Source organism: Balaenoptera physalus (genome assembly GCF_965194825.1).
Source record: "Balaenoptera physalus genome assembly, chromosome: 21".
Lineage (NCBI taxonomy): Eukaryota > Metazoa > Chordata > Mammalia > Artiodactyla > Balaenopteridae > Balaenoptera > Balaenoptera physalus.
The window spans coordinates 14,920,445-14,940,044 of record NC_138902.1 but is presented as its reverse complement, the minus strand read 5'-3'; the positions used below and the strand labels follow the sequence as shown (position 1 = coordinate 14,940,044).

At 53.3% G+C, this 19,600-nt stretch overlaps 2 long non-coding RNA genes and 1 pseudogene across 3 annotated transcripts in view; 1 reads left to right on the top strand and 2 right to left on the bottom strand.

Moving 5' to 3' along the window:
* The window catches only part of LOC309651456, a 95,430-nt gene that overhangs the window by 69,825 nt on the left and 6,005 nt on the right, over nucleotides 1-19,600 (top strand). The gene's annotated exons all lie outside the window — the stretch shown is intronic.
* LOC309651573 (dipeptidase 2-like) lies at nucleotides 7,077-13,490 on the bottom strand (annotated as a pseudogene). Its single transcript, XR_014268722.1, has 12 exons — nucleotides 13,466-13,490; nucleotides 13,184-13,363; nucleotides 12,639-12,828; nucleotides 12,196-12,322; nucleotides 11,762-11,891; nucleotides 11,399-11,540; nucleotides 11,039-11,108; nucleotides 10,743-10,918; nucleotides 10,293-10,377; nucleotides 9,549-9,624; nucleotides 8,764-8,899; nucleotides 7,077-8,663 (listed from the first exon to the last, which is right to left on the bottom strand). The product of XR_014268722.1 is annotated as a dipeptidase 2-like (transcript).
* On the bottom strand, nucleotides 13,681-18,155 carry LOC309651452. The gene is made up of 3 exons (XR_014258134.1): nucleotides 18,043-18,155; nucleotides 17,086-17,330; nucleotides 13,681-15,116 (listed from the first exon to the last, which is right to left on the bottom strand). It is a non-coding gene; the product is annotated as an uncharacterized lncRNA (long non-coding RNA).

Genomic DNA, 19,600 nt, shown 5'->3' with positions numbered 1-19,600 from the left:
CTTAGCCGGCCCCATCCTAGGCATTCAATAAATACTGGTTAAAATAAACCGAAATGCATGGAAATGCTTCAGTTCCATTGACTCACTTTACAGAATTAAAAACAAAACCTAAACTTTGGGAGCAAAGCCTCAGCCAGCCTCGGATTTCCTCCCTCCCCTCTCCTTGACAGGCTGAGGCCTGAAGGGAGAGCACGGGGGTCTCAAGCACACCTCAGGAGGCAGCTGACCATCTCCGCCAGGGCTCCAGCCCCCGCTTCTCTCGTCTCCCCGCCCCGTCCTCTCTGGGTGCCCACCTCATACACACACACCCGTCCTTCCTTTCTAAACACGTGGCAAGTCCTCCCAGGGCTGAGCGGTGCGGACAGGGGCGTCTTGCATCTCTGAAAGGGGGACTCTCTGTCCCATCTCAGCGTCTGCTCTTCCCAGTTCCTCCCCACGCCTCAGGCCAAGTTTCATGCCAACAGGGATGTTTCACAAAATAGGTCTCTGAAGCCCTCGTCTGAAGCTGAGTGCCCTGAAAATTGCATTCTCTTAAAAAGTAAGTTAGAGAATACTGTTACTTGATTTTCCTCCTGGGGATTCCCAATCTAAACACATAAATTAAAGGCTCTGAGAAGTCCCACAGTAAAGAAATCTGTTTATCTTTCCTGAACTCGGCTTTCCCTCCTTTGTGATTGCACTCCCCATGGCCCCTTCATTGCTCCTCTCCACACACGTGATGACTTCTAATATCCCAGGGACTCATGTGGAACTCATGGGCTCGTGAGTAGGGCAACAAGTAGAAAGTGGCTGATGGAGGAAAGGGGAGGTACCAGAAGAGATGCTGTAACAGCACCACCATCGTCACCATCAGCAGCAGCAGCAGAAGCGGCAGCGAGGTGGCAGAACCCAGCCTGTCAACCTGTCTTCGGGCTCCCAGATCAATCCGTGAAATGGAAAGAAGCAAGACTCCCAGGCCACATGTCCTTGGGATGTGGAAGGGTCACAGGCGGGAGGAGAAGTGAGGTTTCTGAAGTAGCAACAGCAGCAAGGCTGCTGGCTTCATCCCCGCATGGCTCCAGTTCTCAGTCTTTATTTCTGCCTGTCTCCCACCCTCCCCACTGCACACCACCCCCTGCACCTCTCAGCTGAGGCTGAGGAAAGACCCTGAAGCCTCAGAGCCCAGCCCAGGGCCCACAGAACCGGGAAGAGAGCCCGAGGTTGCAGTTAGGGTGTGAGGTGGTAGAGACAGAGAGCAGGCTTGAGGCGTTGGTATTCTGTTCAGAAAGGCTGTCGGGACCCATGTCAATAGACTGATCTTCTGATGAGGTTTCTTCCCTTGGCCTGAGGGCAAAGCCTGGGAGGCGGAGTACAAGGGGAACAGCTTGAGATTCAGGAGCATGTGGGCTGCGGCTCCCCGGGGGAGAGCTGGGGGGAGTCAGCGCTGGGGGGGGGAGGGGGAGGGGGAGCGGGAAGCCGGACTGGGGCCAGCTGCCCTGTCCCTCCCGGCCCCATCCTGTGGCAGCCAGGTGGGCGGCGGCATCTGTTGGCAGCTCTGGGTCAGGGGCGTCCACTGGCTCCCCCGGCAGGTCTTGGTGGGAGGGCGAGTCAGGCACTCTGTGCCCAGGAGGGGATGGCGGATCTTGGGCTTAATGATGGGCCTGCAGTACTGGCAAAGCGGGGATCACTCTGCCTGCTGGGAAATGTCCTAAGGAACCCAGCTGAGCTGCAGGTACGGAGGTAGATTTCCTGCTCTTTTCCACATCTCAGGATTAATCCAGAAGCCTGAGCAGTGCGTGTGATGAGGCTCAGCAAAGTGGCTGTGGGCATCTCCAGCCTCCTTTGGAAGCCCCGCTTTTCCTCTGGGGTAGGTGCCCTGGAATCTGGGCCAGCCGTACACATTTCAGCAACTCGATTACAAGAGACAGAAGAGGCCTGGTGTGTGGCACCAAGAAAACCGCACACACCCTGTACTTCTCTCTGCCTGTTGGCTGGTTTGTGCATTTCCCCACCACACCTCCCGAGAGCAGTTTGTTTCCCAGAAGCAGCAGAAGAGAGGTCGGGAGGAGATGCCTTATTGTTGTGAATGTGATGGACGTGGTGGCACCACAGGGGACTGGACACCAAGGCAAAGACTCCAGTGTCTGATGAACTTACTGGTTGAACTTACCACTTACTGGTCTTTGGCAGGTTATCAGCTTCTAAGAGTCTCTGTTTCTTCATCTGTAAAATTGGATCACGGTACCTGCACTCATTGACTTAACAAATAATATAAACATATAAATCCATACTCTGGCGTATTCTAGGTGCTGGAAATCAAGCAGTAAACAGACAGTCGCTCCTCTTCAGATGTTAATAGTCTAACATGGGAAGATGGAAAACTCAGCAATGACATCTGTGTCAGGTGGTTATGATACTTAGAAGAAAAATAAAGCCGGGGTGAGGGGTAGGAGAGACAGTGTATGCATGTGGGGATGACTTTTCTTAAAGGACAGTCAAGGAAGGCATCTTTGGTAAGATGATACTTAAACAGAACCTGGAAGAAAATGAGGTGCCATATAGATGTCCAGGTACGGCAAAGAGCTAGTTCAAAGGTGCTGGAGTGGGAGAGTGCTTGGCAAGTTCAAGGAGCATGAAGAAGCTCTGTGTGGCTGGCGGGGTGGGAAAGTGGGGCCAAGGAGAAGAGGGCAGAGAGGGTGTGTGTGTGTGTGTGTGTGTGTGTGTGTGTGTGTGTGTGCAGGGGCTGGTTGGATCGTGCAGCCTTGCAGGGTTACTCTAAGTGAGATGGGAAACAACTGGTGGCCTGGAGCAGAGAAATGACCTGATGTACGTTTTAGAAGGACCACTCTGGTTGTTCAGTGGAAAGTAGATTTTAAGACTGTAAGCTCGGTGCTCTGTGACCACCTAGATGGGTGGGATGGGGGGTGGGAGGGAGGTCCAAGAGGGAGGGGATATATGTATACCTATAGCTGAGTCACTTCATTGTACAGCAGAAACTACCACAACATTGTAAAGCAATTATACTCCAATAAAAACAAAAAACACTGTAAGTGAAGAAGCCAAAAGACCAGGTCGGAGGTGACTGCATCTCCAGGTGAGAGAGGAAGAGAGCTTGGATTTCAGCAGTGGTCGTGGTGATAAGTGACCGTCAGAATCTGGAAATATTCTGTAGGTAGAACCTGTAAGATGAGCTAGTATGAGGGGTGGGTTGGGTGAATAGTGAGACGCAAAGAGAGACCTCGAGATTTTGTCCTGAGATTGGGATTGACATATACACACTACTGTGTATAAAATAGGTAACTAATAAGGACCTACTGTATAGCACAGGGAACTTTGCTCAATACTGTGTAATGGCCTGTACGGGAAAAGAATCGAAAAAAGAGTGGATATATGTATATGTATAACTGATTCACTTTGCTGTACACCTGAAACTAACACAACATTGTAAATCAACTCTACTCCAATAAAAATTTTTTAAAAAAGAAACAACACTTTTGTAATAAAAGAAAAGATTTTGTCTGAACGATGGGTAAACTGGAGTTGTCACATATTGAAACGGAGAACTGGGTGAAAGGAGAACCCTTTGGTTGTGGGGTGCAGGAACCAAGAATTTGGCTTCAGACACATTAAGCAGCAGTTGTCTGTTTGATACCCAAGTGGAGGTGATGGGTAGACAGAGGTGTGTGAGCATCTGGGGCCCCGGGAGAGGCTGGGGCTGGGATACGATCATCAGTGTGTAGTTCATTAAAAATCTTGGGACTGCATGAGATCATCAAGGGAGTGAGTGAGGACGGAGAAGAGGAGTGGGTGGGACATTCCAAGGTTTAAAAGTCAGAAAAATGAGACAGAACCAGCATGAGAGTCAAGAGAGCTTGCTTAAGACGGGACATAGTACAGAGTGGGTGCTCAGTAAATCACAGCCACTGCCATCACCGTGACCATCGGTATCTTCATGGGCAGAGTACGGAGAAGTGAAGTTTGAAAACAAAATAGCCAGAGTTCAGGAGGACGCACTTCATCTACTTTTTCCTCTTTTCCTTCCCTTTCCTCTGGTTCTGCATCAACCGTGGTCTCAGACTTCCAGCTACTTAATAAAAATAAAACAAAACCATAAAATACTTCTGGGTACCTTACCAGCCCACAACTCAGTTCAAAATATTCAAGAAGAGCTGAGGTCTTTGGGTTGTTGGTAGGGTGAGTAATCACTGAACAGAGTCAGGGAACTGGATGTGACTTTCTCCTCTTACCAACTCAGTATATGACCTCAGGCAAGTCCGTCCCTGCCTCAGTCCTGGAGGAGGATAGAGACTTCCATTCAGGGGAGAATACTGATTAGCTCATCAAGTTTCCTACTTGGATGGCATCTCTGCCATTTGCTTTTCTCGTCTCCAAAGCATATAGATCCTATCCTCAATTATTAAAGCAAGATAACAGTGCTTTTGATTTCCCTCTGAGAGTCTAACCTCGAATTGTTGGCTGTTTAGTACTTACAAAGTCTGGGAGAGGAGTGCCCTTTAGGAGTGACCATCCAAGGTCCCCCGCCCCATCCACCCCTGTAGGCACTCTGAGGCAGATGCCTCTCACTGGTCTACCAGAAGGCCAATTACTTGAACCATATTAGTTTATTTCCTTGTATAATTATCTTCACTGAATTGCATTTTAGGAATCATGCCCTTGGCTTTAATTAAACATCCCTGAAACAGTCATGCAAAGTTCACTGCTGCATTTGCACGAGGACTACTGTTGCCGACACGACCTATACGCTTCTGGAAAAGACTTCCTGAGTGTTTTTGTGAAGCACAAGTCTGCAGGATATTAATAAAAATTTCATTATGGGAAAAGTTTAGTGAGTTTGGAAAAAAACCCAGGTGTCTTTCTTAAAGGTTATCTAAGAGGCTTTACCAACAAAAAGTACGGTGGCTCCTTAGAAAGAGGATAAACTGCCAGATTTCCCATTTTGTCGACCCTTAGAATCCTGTTTTGGTGGTGCAGCTCTTGGGATCAGTGCTCTGAGCACCGAGCAGAAGAGGCTCTGAATGCTTCCAGCTCAGTTAGTCAAGCACCGTGAGCTGCAACAGGGAACATACAGACAGGAGGCTACGTAAGCAATTGACAGGGGAGCCTGCAGGGGGATGAGCAGCGAGTGGGCAGCTGGCTCTTCCGTGCACAGCGGTCCTGGGTACCTGGGGTCCCAAGAGGCTTTGCAACGTCCTGGCTGCATCAGATATTAACTTTGCTATTCATGGAGTTAGGGGTCCTAGTCTCAAATATATCCCTCAGTGACCCTCCTGTACAACAACACACAAAGTTAAAATATTTTAAAAAATAATTCATTGTTAGGAAAAGGACACAGAGACATGAGCTGTGTTTACTGTTTCATGGGCGAGATGGGGAGGAATGCCACTCGCTCCGACAGCTCACTACCTAGGAAGACCACTGAGAGTCTCTCCCCTCCTCTCCCGCAGCTGGAGTCTCTCTCTCTCACTTCCTAACGTGTACACCCCGTCAACCCTCAAATTTCAGCCTCAGAAGCTCCGAGAAAGCCCCTTGGGGAATACTCTGCTCCTCCCTTTCACTGGGCAGATCGAACAGCACAGGTGTGTGTGCAGACTGCCTGCCCTCCTATCCATGCAAGGTGCATTATTTAGAGGCTAATGATTTCATTTTAAAGTGGGGAGTGAAATATGTTTCGCTAAAGCTTCCAAAGTGAGGGAGGAAGGAGGGAGGAAGAGGGTAGGTCAGTGGGTAAATACGATTGCCTGATGGTCTGGGTCCAGCCATCTTCCTAAGGCTGTGTCTTTAACTGGGAGGTACAGCAAGATGATCAATATCACAGGCAACCTTAGGAGAACCACACGGGGCAGCCCGGATCAGCAGAGTCTGTGTGGTGAGATTTAAGGGGGTGCTTAGTTGGCCCTCCAGCTGTAAGTGTTTGCCAGATGACTTGTAACTTCACCACTGGAGCTAAATTCCTTTGACTCTTAGGGCTCTTTCTGCATTCAAGAGCCCTTGGAAATGAGAAATCCCTGAAATGGGTTGTCCCCTGCTAGCAGCTAACCCTGACGCTCAGGAGTAGAGTTGGGAGGAACGGCACGCCGTGTACCCGGGGTCCTTCCTGGGCGTGTGTAACTCTGAGGCTAAGATAGTGAGACTGGCAGTTTCAGAAGAACCTCCAGGACCATGTCACCTACTGGCAGGCGGAGTAAGGACCCTGCAAGGTGGACAGACATACCTCTTCTCTTATCACTTGAGGGTTTGAGAGAAAAGGCACCGGGAGTTTAGCCTGAGCCCTTCCCACAGGTCTAGAGGTGGGAAGAGAGAGGGAAGGGCTTTGACCCTGGGCGGCTCCTCCCTCCAGGCCAAGACCCTGGAGGAGGTTTAGTTTGTATCTTCAGAGGGGATGGGGTGCCCAGGCAGGTGACTGAAGACTTTATCTCCGAAGGACCCAGCATTAGAGAGCTTAACAGCCCCAGACCCCGCAGGCCGGGAGAGCTTCTGGGCGTCCTTCCGTGGAGTCCCATCACCTCCCTGATGGAGGCAGACTGGGTACCAGGACCCTGCGGTGAAGCCGACTGGGGAGCAGCTTCCTCCAGCCTCTCCAAGCACAGACGTCAGCGGCGAGGCTCAGACTTGGTGGCTGTGCTCTGTCTCTGCACAGGCTTGTGTACGCGCAGCGGGGGACCCACGCAGGGGACCGGGGTGGGGAAGCACACAGGAGGAAAGTGTAGAGTGGATGCAAGTGGCGGTGGTGATGCTGGCGCAGTGCGAGCGGACAGTGGCTCTCCTGGAGTCTCCACCCCTCGGTGGGCTGGCGTGGAACCTGGGAACGGACAGTCCACGTGGAGGGGCAGCTACTCAGGGCTGCCCTGCGGGGGGGGCGGGCGGTGCTGTCAGGCGGGGGCTGCCTTCAGGGTGGAGTTGTAGCAGAGAAGTGGGGTCACCCCCCTTGGAAGCTTTGAGAATGCGTATGAGGAGGGGGCTGCGAACGGAATCGGGGAAAGGTAAGGAGTGCCAGCTTGGTGGAGTTGGGTGCTGGCACGGCTCGCCTTGGAGTCATGGGAGCGTTCCCAGGAACATCCAGGGGATGGCCGCCGGGGCCCCAGTGGTCCCACAGGCCTCCTGAGGCTGGCTGTGCTGTGCTGAAGCCCGTATCAAGGGCCCTGGGGATGGCAGCAGAGGCCAGCACGGTTGAGGGTCCCCCGCACCCACCTCATCTCTGCAGGGACCACAGAACTGCACGCACAGGGGGCGTTCTTCACCTGCTCGCAAAAGAGCCGGGTCATTGCATGCAGCAGGAAAGGCTTGACGGGGGGTGACGGGAGGAAGGGCAGGAGCAGAGATTTTCCATCTTGATGGTTTTGTTCAAGGCCAGCCCAGAAGCAGCTGACGTTGGCTTCATTTATCCAAAGGGCACGGCGAGTGACCCTCTACAACCCAGGGATCCTGAAATATTTAGAAGCTCTAATGTTTGGGTGGGAAGAGAACCTCTTTTGGATGAGAAGCTCAATTATTCAGGAAGGGAGAGCTCCCGTTGTCTGGGGCGTAGGGGGGGCACCTTCCTGCTGGGTTGGTGGGGTGCCGGGCGCGGGGCACCCTGCCTGGGACACTTGCCCTGCTCTGTGGGTGAGGCCTCTCCCACAGTGCTGGGCTCTGGGGGACTTTTCTCATGGCCAAACTCTTCGTGAAAGTGACACAACGGCCTATTTCTTCCAACAGCATCTCTGGTTCAGCCTAGGGTATGGTTCGAGGTTGCATCTCTTGTAAACCCCCCTTCAGCTGCTGTCAAGGGCTGGCACCCGAGTTCTTGAATTTAGGCTGATGTGGGTCCTGCTAGAGCCTGCTGTCATCTGCACGTGTCAACAAATGTGTATGCAGGTGTGGACCAGCTGGATCTCTCTCCTTCTCTGGGAAGCGTGGTTTTCAGCAGCGTCTGGCTGGGAAGACAGACATTTCATTATCCCCGAAGTCCTGTGCAGGCAGTTGTCACACAGTGTTCCAGCAGCGGCCCACGGCCGGCACAGAACACTGCAAAGCTCCATCTAGCACAAGTGACCACGGGAAACGGGTTGAGAATCCTGCTGCATTGTACACGTCTCCTAAGGGAAGAACATCAAGAAAGATGAGCTCGCCGCGGAACTGGCGAACTGTGTGGAAGGAGCGGGATCTGTAGAGCTCAGCAGCGGCGAGCTCCTGTCATGGCTTGGCCAGTTCGGGTCTCCCCCTGTAACTTATGAGGGTGCGGCGATGTTTTCCCAGATGTGGTCCCCATGTACAAAACAAAGAATCGCTTTGCACAAAGCCAGAAGGGATACATTGAAAGAATTATCAGAAAAGATTAATACATAGGAAATGTTTGTGCTCGCATGCAAGGAAACTTTGTGGGGTATCTGTGGCTGCCAAAGTGACATCTGGCAGGATTAACTGGATCACCAGAGCCAAACAATGAGGCCTGGGAAGGCAGCAGTAACTGTGAGGCCTGGGCCCATGTGGGGGCAAGATTTTGAGAATGACCACTTAGGTGACAAAATGGGATTCCCACGCACCGCAGCTCTGGTTAGTTTCTGGTCTGGAGCCGGATCCTCTCTCTGATGCAGACGTGGGGGGACGGAGCGGCAAGAGCTGCCCAGCTGCTCATCTGGGAACTCATCCTCCAAGGGACTCTGTCCCTCGTTCTCCTCCCGTACCTGGAGGCGGCAGTCAGCGGGCAGCACCTCTCACAGCACCCCCACGTACACCTGCTCAGACCACCTGCTCAGAGCTCCTCTTTTGCCCAGCCCAGCATACCTGTTCCACCTGTCTGAAGACCCGCCGCACGTTTCCTCGAAGCACACCCCAGAGCTCTTTCTCACTCCAGCCACGCCTCAGCAACTCCTCTATCAGTACCGGGTATATGGACACGTCCTCCAGCCCCTGTGGGAACCTGTGTGGCCGCCAGCCAGCCAGCTATTGGGTCTCAGACCTGTTCCCTGGTCCTGAGTCAGAACCAAAGCCCTATGTGTCCAGCGTCCACTGAACCCCAGCCCTGGTCAGATATGGAAAATGGAGACTTGGAGAGAGTAAATGATTCACTCCTGCTCTTCATCCTTCAGAGGAAGGCCCCAAAAGCGCCTCGACTATTCGTCAAAAGTCACTGAATTGTACTGTTAAGATCTATGCCTTTCACTGAATGCAATTTTTGCCTCCATTTATAAAGAGAAGAAAAGCTTTTTAAGAACTGGGTTGAGCCCCCTGCATGCACAGACCCAGCTGCAGGCAGAGAAGATGGTCAGCCCAGCCCAGACCTTGCTAAGAGTCTGCTCAGAGGCCGTGGGTCTGCTGGCACTGGATGGGCGCAGATGCTGGGCAGATGAGCTCTGTGTGGTGTTTTAGACAAACATGATGACCTAGAGTAGGGCCAAACAGACAGGAGAGCCCAGGAAGCAGACCCTGGGAGAGGGGAGATACCAGTTGGGCCAGCACACCTGAGGCTATGGTCAAGGCCATGAGGACCACAGTGTGGTGGGCACGGTGGCTGTGAACGCCCCTCTGCTGCCCAGCCAGCCCGAGACAAGCCACGGGGAAGCACTCACCGGCCAGTCCCGTCATAACCTCCGCCAATCCCGACGAACTTGCATCCAGTGACTGCCCTGATGTGGTCGAAGTGATCTGAAGAATGGGAAGTCAGCAGTGTGGGGCTTCCAGGGCAGCGGTGGGGGTGATGACTGGCCTCTGTTGATTCCCCTTTTTGCAGCCTGTAGGCCAAACAGGCCCGTTCCTTCGTGGCCTGGCACCGAGAGTACCAACTCGAGGGCCCTGAGGTTTGATCTGAAGTGATCCCAGCTGGCTCTAGACTGGACTTCAGATTTGGAGTGGACCCCAGAGCCCCCTGTTTGGGCCATTTCCCACCCAAGAGTCACCCTGCCTCCCAGTCTCCTTGAGAACCTGTGGGGGCTCCTTTCCCCGGGTGTGGAGGATGAGAGAGGAACAAGAGTACGACTGATGAAGACCCCAGAGACCTAAGGAGCTGTTCAGTCCCTTGGCCAGAGGTAGGGACAGTGGGCTTTAGTAGCCCCTGCAGAGGCACAGATGGGCAGCACCCGGGCTCTGTGTCTGACAGCCTCCCTGATACCCATCAGTATCGCAGTTTTGATCCCGTGGCTCCAGTTCCACATGGCACCAAGGTGCTGTGTACCGTCCATTATTGGGTTTTTGGGAGCTGTACTTATCGCCAACAGGTGGGTCAAACCCCTGGGGCTCTTCTGAAGTCCTCCCCAAGTTTGGACTCAGCTTCAGCTCCAAATCAGAGTTTTCAGAGAGCCCAGGGTGAGGCTCACCTGCCACAGTAGGCACGTTGGCTAACGGGTTGCACTGCAGCACCCGCACGGACAAGGGCACCATCACGATGCCACCGTTCTTCTTCTGCAGGGGCGGACCGGTGGACAGTCAGCTTGGCCCCCAGCACGCCACCTGCCTGTTCACTCTCTCGGCCCCTGTGAGGAAGGTGTTGAGGTCAGAGTCGTCTCCTCTCTGGGTTTGTGTGAATGGAGGAGCCACAGCCCTCGTCTGGGTGGTGTCTTGGCCCTGGGTTTCTGGGTTTGGAGGAGTATCTTACCACCTAGACCCCCACCTAGGGCTCAAGAGTTCAGGGGCTGTGGACCGTGGGTTTTGGGGGCAGAAGATATTTAACCTGGGGTTTGAGGAAATTGAGGGAGAAGAGGCTCAGGTTCAAGGGCTCCCGGTTTGAACCTCTTGCTTTAGGTTTGAGGGCCAGGGCAGTCTCTCACCAGAAGCTGCAGGATATCATCAGGAACATTCCGAGTGTTCTTGCACACACCCCAGGCAGCTGAGTGGGAGAAGATGACAGGTGCCTGTGACAGTTCTAGGGCTCGCCGTGCCACAGCATCGAGACGTGGGACAAGTCCACCATCATGCCCAGGCGGTTCATTTCTGCCACCACCTTCTGCAGGGACAGGATGGGGAGAGGGCCTCAGGGCTGCATTTACCTTGTGTGCATTTATCTGTAGGGAACAGGCGGGGCTGGACATTCATGTGGGGCAGGGTATGGAATCCGGGTCCTTACCTCGCCCAAGCCGGTCAGCCGACTGACATTGCTGTAGAAGGGGTGGATACCCTTTGCTGAGCTCTGTGCCCTGCAGGATGGCCAGGAGGCAGTCTGACTGGTGGCCATGACCTGGCTACAAGAGCCTAGAAAGAACCGTCTACACCTGCAACTCCCTGGTGCAAGAGGAGGGACCCAAACTGGGCTGTGCCTGGCAGTAGGAGGGCCCTTCTGGGAATTCAGTCTTGTTCTGCAAACCTCCATTCCCTTCCCCACCCCAGGTTCAGGGCCGGATCCCAGGGGTAAACTTGCTTTGGGCCCCAGCGTGATCTTGGGCAGATCCCTGCCTCACTGGGCCCTTACCATCTGCACTGCGCTCACCAGGGCGTGTTCCAGGTGTGGGTGAGTGTCACGTAGCGCACACCCAGCGCACAGAAGGTACGCAAGATGGAGAGGCTACTGTCCAGTGAGTGGCCGCCCTCCACACCAATGAGGCAAACCAACTTCCGGGTATTGTTGCGAGCTGGGGGCAGGTAGGTCAGATGATCATTTTCAGAGGCAGGGGTAGCTTACTGAAGTCCCTAGCACCTACCACCACCAGTCTGTTTACCTTTTCTTTTTGTTTTTGGCCGTGCCGCGCAGCATGAGGGCTCTTAGTTCCCCCATCGGGGATCAAACCCGAGCCCCCTGCAGTGGAAGCGTGGAGTCTTAACCTCTGGACTACCAGGGAAGTCCCCTGTCTACCTTTAACTGAGGTCACAAGCTCCAGCTCAGAATAGGAGGCGCACATCAGGCGGATGAGGTCAATTTGCTCCAGGGTGAGGCTCACAGCATCCCGTTCGTGGGTCTGGCATGGGACGTAGGCTGACCAGAACTGAGGGAAGGCCAGGGCTTGGTTTGGGCTGTGCAACTCCTTGGGCTTCTCATAGCCTCCTCAGCTGGCACAGCACTCACTGTGCCCAGAAGTCACATGGAATGCGTTGCTGTTTCTGTGGTACTTGGATGCCCATCAGGTTGGCTTACTGTGACCCCTGTAGCCCCCAGCATCCATGGCATGGCACATTCTAGGTCACTATGGTAACTTAGTTCCAATGTGACTAAGCTGTGGTCTCTGAGGCCCCCAAACTGCCCCACATTCCCCAGCAGCCATGGTGGCACCTTGTGTGTCCCTTTGGTACCTGGGCACCCACGAGACCGTCTTTCAGCCTGTCCAAGCTGGTCTGGCCGTGGCTGAAATTGCACAGATTAACATCCTGGAGGCCATTGTGGTAAAACTGCCTCAGGACCAGGGGCATGTCGTTGTGGCTGGAGGGAGGTCAAGGCAAATGGGTGGGCTCCCTAGGTCTTGGGATCAGGCAGGACACATTGCCTGGCCTGGGCCAGCCGGGGGGTCCCCCACCTCACACTGTCACACAGACTACACTAGGAGCAGCTGAGGCCTGGGCTGAGGGCTTCCCACCAGGGAGGGGTGACAGAGAAGGGGAAGGGCGTCCATAGGTGATGGAGAGGCCATCCAGGGGTGGTGTGAGGGGGTCTCCCCGCTAGCTCTGCATGCTCCGGACCTCCTCCCCTGCCCGGGGCCAGGCTAGGCCCCCGCCGGCCCCCACCAGCCCGCACACACTGCAGCCCCCCGTCCACAAGCGGGAAGTCCCGCCTCAGGGCCCGCGTGCGCTCCCGCGGACTCGGGGTGCTGGAGGTGCCCGGCGTGGTCTGGACGCGGGTTCCCGGCCGCAGCAGCAGACACAGCAGCAGCAGCAGCAGACGCAGCAGAGGCCGCTGGCTGAGTGCGCGGGGACCTTTGAGGCCGCAAGCTGCGCAGGGCCAGGCAGGTGGGCAGAGGCGGGTCTGAGAGGGGCGGGCGATGGGGTTCTGCCCGTCCACACAGGCCACCCAGCGGCGTGGCCTCGCGACGGGGGCGGGGTGAGGGAGGGGATACAGAGTCACAGGGCCCTGCGAGCCGTGTGCGGAGAGCCGCGATCCGCGAAGCCCGGCAGCCCCGGGGCGGCACTGCCCTCCAGCCCCCTGCGCAGAGGCAGCTCCCGCGGGCTAAGCTGGCCTCTGCTGAGAGCCCACTCGCCTCCCGTCGCGGGCCCCTCCGCCCCTGCGCCTCTTCCCACTCCCGCTGCTCCGAGGGGGCGCCCTAGGTTGCTCTCCCCCGCCTCTCACCTTCCTGGCCAAGCTGGGCCGCTTCTCTCAGAGGGCCACCTTCAGCCCGAGGCCTCCCGGGAGCGCACCTCGTCCCCATCTGCCTGCAGCCGGCCCCGCGCACTCCGAGGGCTGCGTGCGGGCGTCTCTGCGGCCACAGGTGCTCTGGGCTCCCGGTGTCCCGGTACGGGGCCCTGTGGGCTGGTGTGGGGGAAGAGAGAGTTTCTGGAAATGGGGGGGTAACCTTGTGAGCTCTGGATTCAGGAAGGGGCCCTCTGCCCCCGACCTTCTCTCTCCACCTACTTGACTCCCCAGCCTGCATGACCATTCTCTGGGGACTTCAACCAGCACCCGGGAACTCTCGGGAACCCCCCCACTTCTGTCAGCCAGCCTCAGGAGAGAGTTCCCTCAGGAGCTGCTACACCTCCCCAGGGCCTGAAGAGAGGGGCTTTTGGGATGTGAACTGAACACCTTCTGGGGAGAGTCCACGACCCTCTTCCTCAACAGAGCGGGAACCCAGTCAGTAGGCTATTTGAGTGGAAGGAAATGAAGTCATTTCCATGGCAGCAGAGCCCCCATCGCAGCAACCTTCCTCCCAGGGCTGCTGGCCGAGCTTCTGGCCAGGATCCCTCCTACCTCAGCATGGAAGGCCTGGCCTCCTGGACAAGTATAGGTTCTGAGGAAAGACCTGGCACCTGGGTTCTGCTGCTACACTTGCCTTATCTCGTGGCCCTTGTGGCTCTAGCTTTCCCAGAAACCTCAAGGGCTAAGTGCGTGTGCTTGCTCAGAGGCCGCACGCCATTCCCCATTTCCAGCCTCAGGCCCTCCCCCTAGCTGCCTCCTCTGGGGACCCCCTCCCCCCAACACACACACACACACACACACACACACACACACACACACACACACACCCCTAGAGGGGATGTGCCTTCTCACAGAAGCTCAACCACTGAGATGCTTTAGGGACTGTGCCCAAACTCCTTCATCCCCAGCCTCTCAAGGTTTTGCGCTGATCCCTGGGACCCCCTGGAGCTGTTCCACCTTTGGAACCTTTCCTGGGTAGCAGGAGTGCCTAGCACAGGGGTAGTGACCTAAGTGTGAGCACTGGCGACCCTAGAAGTCTGTTACAGAAAAACATTGAGCAGTAAGGGACCCCCCTGGGGACAGAAAGGGCTGGGAATAAAGGAGCATGTGAACCTCGGGGCAGGGTGCGTGCTGCTTGACTCTTCATCCTGTTCTTGCTTCAGGGAGCAGGTCTTCCTGGGTCTCTCTATCCTGCCTCCTGAGACCCCAGGCAGGAGGCTCTTTGGGAAGCCACAGATTGCTGCTTTCAGTTTCAAAAAACCCAGCTCCCCCCTGGTTTCTGGTGGTGGCCGCTGACAATGGCTCAGGGCAGGAGCCCATGTGGTAGACTGCTAAGGCTTCTCTGCACCCTGTCTCTGCTCCTGCATCCTCCTCGGCTCGCAGAGTGCAGACTTTTCTGTCTTCAGCTGACAAGGGGGCCCCTGAGGATTGAGCAGAGGAACGTCACGTTTTCTTCCAGGCCAGCTTCAGCCCTGGGATGTTCAGGGCAGACTCTCATTTCAAACGTCAGTTTCTGAGGCTCCTTGCTTTTGGCCATTTAGTGTGGCAGGAGGCTCCTGGCTGAGGAGGGCTCACACAGAACGACGCAGGTTGTGATCTGTGGCAGTGGGCAGTGGGGGGACGGGGTGGGTCACTGCAGGAAGAGGCATTCTCTGCCTTAGGCAGTTACACCATGGCCCTCTCTTCAGAATAGCTCAGCCAGCAAGATGCTGTGGGGTCTACCTCCTGGCACCATGCTCCAATCGCCGGATTTTGGGTCTGGGGCAACCCAGGTCTTCGTCTGACTCTTCCAGAGCACGCTTTCTCTTGGGAGCACGTCTGGGGACTGGCTTCTCTGCTTCCACCTTTGCTGGCATGGCCAAAGGAACTGCTGCTGCAAAGAAAATCAGAACTGATCAGTCACTTCTGCTGTACACAGTCTCCTGCCAGAATTTCCCTCTCATGTCTCTCCCAGTTTCTGGCTGAAGACCTTTAATCTACTTGACATCCAAAACACAGCCTTGGCCCATCGCCTCTATGAGTCCCTAGAGAAGGGACACTGGCTCTAAAAGTGTTTTGTGGAGGAGAGCAGGGGGAGGGCAGAGGTACTCTGCCTGGCCCCTCACACCTGGGCCTCCCCACCCATGCCCTAGTCTAGCAGACACCCCACGTGGGGCGTGCCGGTGGGCTGGCACAGCCCCAGGGGCCTCAGGAGGGCAAGAGAGACCCACATTCTGAGATTGGCTTGAGAGGCAAGATTAACGTAAGAGACAGCTAGGTTGTACGGCACTGACCCTAAGAGGCAGAGATTTGTGTGGACTGGGGAATCAGGGAAGGCTCCTTGGCAGTGGGCCTGAAGGACAAGTGAGATTTGGACCCATGGGGAAGAGAGGGAAGACATTCCAGTTTGGAAGAATAAAAGCAAAGACACACTCTCCTCGACCTTGTCCTGCCCCAGATATAAATTCAAAGAACTCTCACATTTTCACAACTGAGGACTGAAGAAAACCAAGAGGTGAAGGGGCCTACCCAGTGTTACACAGGTAGTGGAGAGGTGTTCTGCTCGATGGTTAGGTTCATGTTGGGGCTCCGGATTTACAGCTGATAGGAATGTGAGGACAAGCTCATGCCATTTCAAACATTTCCAAGTGATACTGAGAGAGATGTTAAAGGTGCAAAATGAGGGTGCTGAATGACCTCACAAAGTGGGAATGGTGGGCCCATTTTCATATGAAATTCAAAACAAGTTCATGACCAAAGGACATAATACAAAATGACAACATAATCATTACACTCCCCTCTCCCCTAGAAGTAAAAATCATTATAATCCTCTCTCTCTCCACCATGAAAGGATGAGATAAAGGCTCAGCAGCAGCCCCCGTGAAACACATGGTCACCGCTGTGAAGAGGTGTTACTAAGACGATTTGGTCCGACTCAGAGAAGGAAAGAGACAACTCTGCCCTTAGCCTGATCAGGCCCACAGGAAGGAAGCACACTGGGGGCAGCCTTTGAGAGTGTGGCAATGCGAGAGAACCTTCTTTAGGAGGGGACTCCCTGTTGCCGACCTTGAAAAAGCAAGGATGGGACATTCGTTTACTGGGGCTGTTGCAGAGGGGATGTGCCCAGGAGGTAGAGACTGCTTGGACTACTATGTTAGAGGTTGGGCCCCCCTGGTTGAGAACCACAGCACCTTGTATTCCTAAACTGCTTGAATGAGCGGGTGCACGTTAGGACAGACGAAGTCAGGCCTCATTGGAGCCGACTGCCTTTGGGAGTGGTAGAAGGTAAAATGGGAAGGGGAATGCTCTGGAGGAGGTTTGCCATGGCAGGTGGGCCAGCACGAGACCATCCAGATTCTCCAAGGCTCCAGAGATGACTTGGCTGGGAGCATCCCTCTGATGTGGTGCGGGGACTCCTACCTTAACAGGACCTGGCTGGGCATCTGCGGGAGGCAGAATCAATGGTTTATTAACTTAGGAGAGCGAGAGACTCACCTGGGGGGTTGCACAAAACCACTTCAAAAGACTTGTACCTGGATTCTTGAGCCAACCCTCAGAAAACTTATCTAGATCTGGAGTAGGGCTCTGGAAGCTGCACTTTTAATAAGCTTCCTGGGCAGTCCCACCACAGTGGTCCACGGATAGAGTGACCAAAGTATTGTGTATTCTCGGTTGCTTTTGGGAGTCAAAGTGGGCAATGTGAAAAACTGCAGCAGGCATACGTATAAACAGGGAATATTCAAGGCAAACAGAGGTGTAGAGTTATTCTATGCATGAATCAGATTTGAGAAAAGCTAGCCTGGTGGTTAAAGAACACAATCCTTGGGTGAGACAGACAGACCAGACTCTGTCCTACTTACTTGTGTGATTTTGACCAAGTTCTTTTATCCTTCTGACTGTTTCTTCATATGGAAAAGAGCTATGGCTGTACATTTAGCACAATATTCTCTTTTGGCAAAGGTTGCTCTGGGTCCATTTGTGTTCTCTGCAACTTCATCCTTTCCGGTGTGCAAGCATTTTTAAGTTGTTTGGTGAAGTATTACATTTGACTTTCAACTGTTCATTACTTTGGGCAAAGCTTATATAATGCTGCAGAGACTAGAACCTATGCAGAGATAGTGAGAGGATGTGATAAGCTTATTCTGCCGGTTTATCAAAAAGTTTAACCTTTTCTCCTCTTCCTCTGCCTGCCACCAAGAGATGAGAAAGAAGGCAGAGCCTGGAAATGCACACCAAGCAATACTTCTGTGTCAGTTTGCCTTTTATTCCTCTGCCAGTACTTCCCAGAGAGATTTCACCAAAAGTGCCTAAGCTTGCCATGGCCATTGTTGTGAAGAACATTTCTCTCTATCGCTAGTCACATCCCCTTTTCCTTCTCCTGGGCGCTTAATGGATGTTTGGGGGCAGGAAATAAAATTTAAACTAAAACATAAAAAAAAAAAAAAAAAGAAAGATGAGCTCAAGTAGGCGTTATTGTGGTCCAGATAAGGTTTGGTTCATTCATTCCCTCGATTTGCATTTATCCCCCTTTGTGCCAGGCATGTGGGGAGAGAGAGAAATGTCTTCAAAGAGTCTGTGGTTGTATGGGGGAGGGAGCTGTGGAAATCTGTCATTTAGAAACAGCATGGAAGTGCTAGGGAAAAATTGTTTTGTTCATTTATCACTCACTCATCCGTTCACCCATAGCAACTACAAAGGGTTTCACGCGGAGGAACTGGATGCCCTGAACTTGACATTCTCGTGGGGGAAACAACAATGTAAAGCACCAGCAGTGGTAAGTCACCAGTAGTGATTTCAAGCCAGAAGGAACCCCTCACCAATGGAGAGAGGCACAGGGTGAGCAGTGACTTGCAGAAAGGAGGGGTTATTCATTCCAACTGCTGAGTTCAAGTTCATCTGGGTGGTTGTGTGGTTCGTGCTTACTGCATCTGCTTTTGGAACGTGGCTCCACCCTCCAAGAAGGGTGAGGATGATCACCCCTCTTTCCTCCTGCTGTGCCCCGGGGTCACCCAGCGAGTGTCTGCAGGGCTGATCTGCTCTGTACTGGCTTTTCAGTCCCACTCCCGGGAGAAGAGAGACGAAGCTGTGTCTCCACCGCAGCTTGGCCTGATTCAGTCACTGGGTGAAAGGGTGGGAAGAAGGTCAGGTTCATGAGAACTGATGCACTGCAGAGTCATTTAGTCCTGAAGTACCAGTTCTGGTTGCTGGTGAGTTGCTAAATCCAGGGACCTGAATGTAATTCCTCCAGAGCCACTGAGACATCACTTCCAGGCCCATGGCGGGCTGTAGGGGTGCTGACTTTTCTCAGTGCTAAGGAGCAGCCATCTTCCACTGAGAGAGGACTCTGTCAGCAGGAGCAGAACCACACCAGGCACCGAAGGAGGTTCTGCATCCCAGCATCTCCCAACACAGTGATAGATAAACGGGCAGAAGATGCGACAGGGCAGTCACAATAGACCAGAAGCTTATCCCCAATAGATATGGAAAGATGTTCAACTTCACTACCTAACAAAGAAACGCAACTTATAAATCTATTTCTTTTTTGCTCATCTAAGTGGTAGAAAGTTTTAAGAATGCACAAAATTTGCTGCTAAGGATGTAAGGAAAAGGCCGTTTTCGTCTGTTGCTGCTGATGGGGATGGAAATGGGTGCGAACCCTCTGGAGGGTAATTTGGCAATTTGTGTATCAACAGCCTTAAAATGTTCATACACTTTGAGCCAGTAGTTTTGCTTTTAGGATCTTATCCTAAGGTGAAAGTCAAATTTATGTACAAGACTTATGTTCAAGAATATTCATCTCAGCCAGTAGTGTAATAGACAAAATATTAGAAGCTACCTAAAAATCCCACAATAGGGGGTTGGTTAAATAACGGATGGCCCAACTTAAGAATGGAAAATAAAGACGCAGACGTAGAAAATGGACTTGAGGACACGGGGAAGGGGAAGGGGAAGCTGGGACGAAGTGAGAGAGTGGTATGGACTTATATATACTACCAAATGTAAAATAGCTAGCTAGTGGGAAGCAGCCGCGTAGCACAGGGAGATCAGCTTGGTGCTTTGTGACCACCTAGAGGGGTGGGATAGGGAGGGTGGGAGGGAGACGCAAGAGGGAGGAGATATGGGGATATATGTGTATGTATAGCTGATTCACATTGTTATAAAGCAGAAACTAACACACCATTGTAAAGCAATTATACTCAAATAAAGATGTTTTTTAAAAAAAGGATGGAAAAGAGTTCATTCCTTAAAAATGATTTTCTCCAAGAATATTTAATGGTGGGAAGATGTAGTGTAAAAGCAGGGCACAAAATACTAGATGGAGTATTTCATTTTGTTAAAATTTTAATAATACAAGTGCAGAAAAAGTGATTAAAA